Source organism: Crocodylus siamensis, chromosome 3 (assembly GCF_052110815.1).
Source record: "Crocodylus siamensis isolate JL-2025a chromosome 3, ASM5211081v1, whole genome shotgun sequence".
NCBI classification, from domain to species: Eukaryota; Metazoa; Chordata; order Crocodylia; family Crocodylidae; genus Crocodylus; species Crocodylus siamensis.
The window spans coordinates 80,619,076-80,625,315 of NC_143397.1; the positions used below are offsets into that span (position 1 = coordinate 80,619,076).

The 6,240-nt window shown below is 41.3% G+C and overlaps 1 long non-coding RNA gene across 1 annotated transcript in view; it reads right to left on the reverse strand.

Annotated features, from left to right (window-relative positions):
- LOC149868443 (uncharacterized) overlaps nt 1-6,240 on the reverse strand; it is a 124,648-nt gene that overhangs the window by 12,647 nt on the left and 105,761 nt on the right. The window contains exons 5-6 of the long non-coding RNA XR_016441247.1: nt 3,248-3,286; nt 526-628 (exon numbers count right to left, since the gene is read on the reverse strand). This is a non-coding gene — a long non-coding RNA (uncharacterized LOC149868443). The remainder of the gene's footprint in view (nt 1-525; nt 629-3,247; nt 3,287-6,240) is intronic.

Here is a 6,240-nt window from a genome sequence, read left to right on the forward strand (position 1 = left end):
TAGAAATTTCTGAAGGCACTTAGCCCTCTAATAGTTAAACATCAGAAAGAACAAAAGAAACAAATAGCAAAAATATTGCTTGGTTATATTGCCGTAGCACTTCCAAGCTTCAATGAGGATTGGGCCCTATTATGCTATGTTCTGTGTAGAGTAAAAGATGGATAATTACCTTAATTAATCAAGCTACAATAAATGAAATAAATGAATGAAAATTAAACCAATATAAATCTGTCAAGTGGATACTCTTTTATAAGTGTAGAGTTCTTTTCCAGGTAAATTGAATCTCGTTCTGAAGAGACATAAAACAAATTGGGAGGAAGTACTTTATTCTGCAATAAGATTCTGCACGCAGGGAAATTTTATCAACCTATGCCAGTAAATTTCCACATATAAAGAGGTCCTTACTGGATAAGTCTATCTTGGCTGATAATTTCCTAAAAGATCTCTGATCAGTCACTCAGAAGTGATCTTAAAGGGAGGGCCTGTTTTAAGTACATACACACCTATGACCACAAGGCAACTCACCAAAAATTGCTGTCTGAGTTGGGTCAACTCACTGGTTCCAAATGCAAACACCCTCCAATGTTAAAGGCAACATCATGATGCTGCAATTATGCAGGATGCAATACTATAATATGAGGATGAAAAGATCATAAGTTGATGATTATTCTGGAGGTCATCAAATCTTAAATGCCAACATTTCTCATAGTTCTCTGCTTTTAAAGTGTTTCTTATTTTTATATCTCTCTCTGCCTTGTAGCTAGCATAGTTTTGCCTGTTGGTGCAGTAGTAAGCAGCCCCCAACCCCATATTTTCCTAAAACACTCATTAAAATGTGCATTTACAGAGCCACTGACATGCACAAACATAAATACTATGCTCAAGTTAACTATCCTTTTTGAAAAGTAATGTATTCTAAACGTCTGTTTTAAAGATGTTAGGATTCTTTTTTTTACATCTCAAAGACTCATATGTTGTCCTAATGAAACAAAATAATTCAACAACAAGAGACTTTCTAAACTGGACAATTAGAGATGAGTATTTGGGCAACAATTATATTGGTCTCTTTAGTTAGATTCTTTTCTTCTTAGGAATTCAATTTTAAGCAGGGGGGTTTAACAATGGTGACCTGAAACTTCTACATACCCTGGTAATGTGCCATATCATAGCTCACAAATTGCCTCATTAACATTACCATACCTGACATTCCTGGGTCAATACTCCATCAATTTGACCTGTACACAAGCTTCTAAAGCCAGGATGTGAGCTTCTTATGTAACTGCCAGATCTGTTAAACTGGAATTAGAACTTTCCCTTTTAGAAGAAAAGCTTGCAATAGTTTACACCTACTAATGAGCAAGATAGAAGTTCTCCTCAAGATGACAGGGACACGGCAGGGACACTGGTATACGCATGTGATCTTAATACAAGCATTTTTGGGACACATTCCCGAATTGTACTAGTATTGATGGAAGAATTAGTGCAAACAAGACAGCCTTTTTTTACCCTATTGCTCTTTAGAATATTGGATCTCAACTAAGGTAGACAAGGTTCTTTGGGTAAATGTGATATCTTTTATTAAACCAACTAAATATTTGGAAAAATTGTTCTTTGCAAGCTTTCGGGCACAAGGATCACAATTCCTTGCCATGTTGTTACACTTATGATTCATGACGCCCATGAACATTCTATTGGAAGAGTTGGGCCCACAATGAATACGGAGTAGACCCAAGAATGTTAGGAGCCACTATTGTAGACTCTCTCTCTTTAGGGTTTCAGCACTTATAATCAGAGTATCAAAGAGCTGTAAGCAGGTAGGGAGCTGAGCAGGACTCAGCTGCAGAATAAGTAAGCTGCAAGGGAAATCTACTGTGCAGTAGTGTATCTTGTGGCAGCAGCCTAAGCTTTCAATTAAAGTGATGTGGACTTATTTACACTACCAACAGTTTGGCAGTTCAAAATTGCAGAACACATGTAAACATCTAGTCCAAAGTATTTCTGGTTCATTTTCTCAAATACTCTGGTTTGGGTTTACACATACCTTTGCTCAGAGACAATACCTTTTATTGGACCAACTAAATAGTAGCAAAAACATTCCTTTCTTTGCCAGCCTTTGGGCACAAACACCCTTCTTCAGGCTGGGGAGGAATCACAGATTGTAAAAGTCCTCTTAGGTAGAAGAGAAACTCCATTTTGCTCAGCGGATATAGAGTGGAAGTTTATTCCCCTGGGTATCTCCGAGTCCTTTCATGAGAGTGTTGCTCTTTGATGTGTAGATAAGGCTATCATCTTCCCAGGTGGTGTCCAGTGTCAGAGGCAAACAAGGAGATGAAAAATCCTTGTTTCTTGTTTAGTAATGAAGTTCACTTTTCCAAAATGGTTAAAATATGATATCTCCCATGTTTCAGGGACCGATGTTGTAGCTGTGTGGGTCTGAGAAAAGAGAGATACACAAAGCCCTTGGTTCAGAGACAACATCTTTTATTAGAATTGCTACTAATTGTTTTCATGATTATTTAGTTGGTCTAATAAAAGAGATCACCTCTGAACCAAGAGCTTTGTGTTTCTCTTTTTTTCCCTCAGACCCACATGGCTACAATACAGATCCAATACAGGTTTGGGTTCGACCTTTGAAATGTTTTGCTGTTGTTTGAAATGTTGACCTAGACAGGGTCCCATTGACTGAGATGAGCTCAACACTGCTTCATGCTCACTTCCCGGCACTGGGGGAAAGCAGATGCCATAGGCATAAGCTATTCTGGCAGCCAAAAGATTCCCAGAGCACAGAACTGCCCAACATATGCCATGTATTAAGGAAGTGATGATATAGGAGTGACTACTGCAACTCTTAACTGCTCACTCAGAAGAGGACATTATCAGTAAGCCAGATGAAATAGGCTCCCAGCTATTTTGTACCACCAAAGCAGCAAAATAATAAGCCAGGATTTGTTGCAGCACATCCATCCATATTCCTTCTGGCCATTTCAGCAAAGGGTCTCAGTTTTGTCCTAAAAACTCTGAAAAGAATATTTTTCCCTCTTGCAGGAAATTCTCATTCTTGCCCTACTTGTGCCATTTTCATGATGCAATGCATTCTGTTAACTTGAATTCTAGGTTATGAACAGCGGCACAGCAGGTGCAATGTGGGAGTGGAGAGAGGGTGATGGTGATTGATCAATTTTGGTTAACATTTTCTCAGTTGCAGCCCATCACATAGCAACTACAGACAATTTTATTTTATACTTACATGAATCTCATGCTTGTGAGAGGTGTATGACTGACACACCTGGAAATAAAATGCATTTCTTTATTAACATCATCCATTTGGTACTGTGGTAGTATTGGACAGGAGTTGTACTGCTGTGTTTCCACATTTCTGACTTAGGGTAATATTTTTTATGCATAAGAATTTATCTCATTTTTCAGAAATATTCAGTCTAACTTTTCCTTGCTGAGGGTACCAATGAGGTGGGTAATTTTTATGATCAGGACATTTGTCCACTATAATCTGGTCTTAGAACCACACAGCCAGCAAACAGCAAAGTCTTTCAGACTTACATTTGAATTGATGACAAACACAATGCACTTTGCAAACCATTTACTTACAAAATAGGCTATAATATCTCCAGAGAGGCATTGACTTGCTTTTCGAAGTAGAAATTATTTACTCAAAACAATGGCTCTTTTGTTACGACTAACGTAGATCCATATGTAAATGATTTTTTTAAATCAAATGGTATTTATACAACTGACTCTCTCAGCTGCTGCAGGGCTATTATGGTCTATTGTGTCAGTCTGTATTTAGTTTAAAATTGATACTTTTATGCCAAGTCTCAGCTTGCAACACATTTTAATTAACCAAAACAAAACAAAAAAGATATTGTGCATGTTTTGCTTTTTCTCATGCACCAATCTAGTCTGTTCTTATAGTTTTGTCTTTATACATGCCTATTTAACTTCTGCAAGTGTATGGCAACTGTCAAAAACATAATTGCCTTGGTAGTGGTGAGCTCTAACATGCAGTGGGTTCTGGTAAGTTAACAAGTAGAGAGTGTCAAGAAATAACATTTCCATTGTACACAAGTTGAGGTTTCAACATTTGTTTTTGCTTCAGTGCACAATGAAGCAAAGACTTTAAAAAATGTTTCATGGGGGAGCGGGGAAGGTGGGGATGGGTGACACAAGAAGTAGAGGTACATGCACCATATAGAATTACTAAAATCAGAGATGCATAAGATCTTGTGAGCCTGAGCTCACTTCATGATGCTGTCATCTGATAGGTGACACCCACACTTGAAGTGAAAATAGCCCAGTGCACTCGGTCCAGTTATGGAAAACAAAGGTCCATGTCCCTGCTCTGCATCAGGCAGTCTGCCAAAACAAGTTAGCTGTCAAGTCAGCTCTCTCTCTCCTCTCTCTTTCTCTGGCCCAGTGAATAGTTTAATTACTTAGGCAAAGTGAAATCCCAGTTCTATAGTCCGCTGGTTCAGAAACTTGCCTGAAAATGTAGAAGATCCAGATTTAATTCTCTGTTCTGCCTAACACAGAATCCCAAACATGGGTCCTAACCACTGGGTTATTCTGGGACAGCTGGGTCTTCCTCCCTTCCAATTCCACACTGGACCTGACAAACTGAAAATGTTTAAAACTTTTCAGACACCTCAACTAAAGAGGCTTTTTTAAATTAAAAGAAGTCCCCTCCTACTTACCCTATGTTCTTCACCTGCATGAAAAATCTACCAAGATTCTACCTTTCATCATTATCATTATCTTCTTGTATTATGATAATACTTAAGAGGCCCATCACTAAAGGAGCCCCATTCTGTTCAGCACTGTACAAAACAGAATAATAGACAAAGCATGGAAGAAAAGGACTAGCATACCCAGAGTGACTTGCAAATGTCATGATACATAGGTTAACCAGGTATTTACCAGGCCTGTGTGAAGTGGCTAGTATTTGCTTCAGATTCAGCCAATTCAGGGGACAGTGATTAGATCTGGCGATTCGACTCAGTCCCAAATCAATTTAGCCGAATCCAATTCAGAGATTTGGCTGCTGCTGAATCAGCTGAATGTCCAAATCACTTGGTACCCATCCCCCACATGCTCTCAATAGCTGCCTGCTTGGCCCCAGCTCCCGGCTCTTTGAAGAAAAAAAAGCCCCCCACTCACCAGCTGCTGCCAGGCAGGGGGCAATCCCCACTGCCCTCCACTGCACCACACCATGTGGGGGGGTCTCTGCCATGAGCCCCCCAATACCCACACACTCTCCAGGCCCCTCCATGGCTGCCCTGCCTGGCCCAACTCCCAGTTGTTTAAAAAAAGCCCCAACTCACCAGGTGCTGCCAAGTAGGAGGGCAATCCCTGCTGCCCCCCACTACCCCACGCCATGTGGGGGGCTCTGCCATGAGCCCCCTGATCCCTAACCACTGTCCCAGCCACCGCATGGCTACCCCACCTGCTCCAGCTCCAGCCTTTAAAAAAACCAAAACCCAGCACTCACCAGCTCCTGCCAGGCAGGCAGGGGGTGATCCCTGCTGCCCCCCACTTCCCTGCGCTGCATAGAGGGCTCTTCCACAAGCCCCCAGAAGCCCTAAGGCTGCTGCAGCAGCTGGTGAGTTCAGGTTTTTGGTGTTTTGTTTTTTTTAAAGGGCTGGGAGCTGGGCCAGGCTCGGCAGCCATGGGGGAACTGGGAGAGCGGGCAGGGGTCAGGGGGCGCAGGAAAGGGGATGGGGCCTGGCAGGGATCCCTCCCATGGTCCCCTGTCCCTTCCTCCAGTCCCCCTTCGTCCGCCCCCTACTCACCAGCATGGAGTCTGGGTCCAGCTCCCTGAAAATCACTGATTCAGAGAGCTTTGAATCAATTTGGACCTTTTAATTGGTCCTCTGATTTCATTCAGATTCAGAAATTCAGCCACCAAATTGGGCTCAATCTCCTCTGTATTGAATCAGCACCTGAAGCTTCACACAGCCCTAGTATTTACATGAGTAACTGCTATTAAAAGGCAACTGTGCTGAACTGCCTTCATTACCCAGCCTAGATAGTGGGGCAAGTAGCTTTGTAATTCAGTTATGCTTTGGGTATTGAAAGAAAATTAGATCCTGAATGTATCATATAGGGTGTTACCCTACAGGCCTGTCAGTTTGACCTCAATAGCATGCAAGGTTCTAAAAAAAAGAATCTGAAGAAATTACTAGTTAAAAACCTGGTGATAACTGGGAAATGGAATAAAATACAACT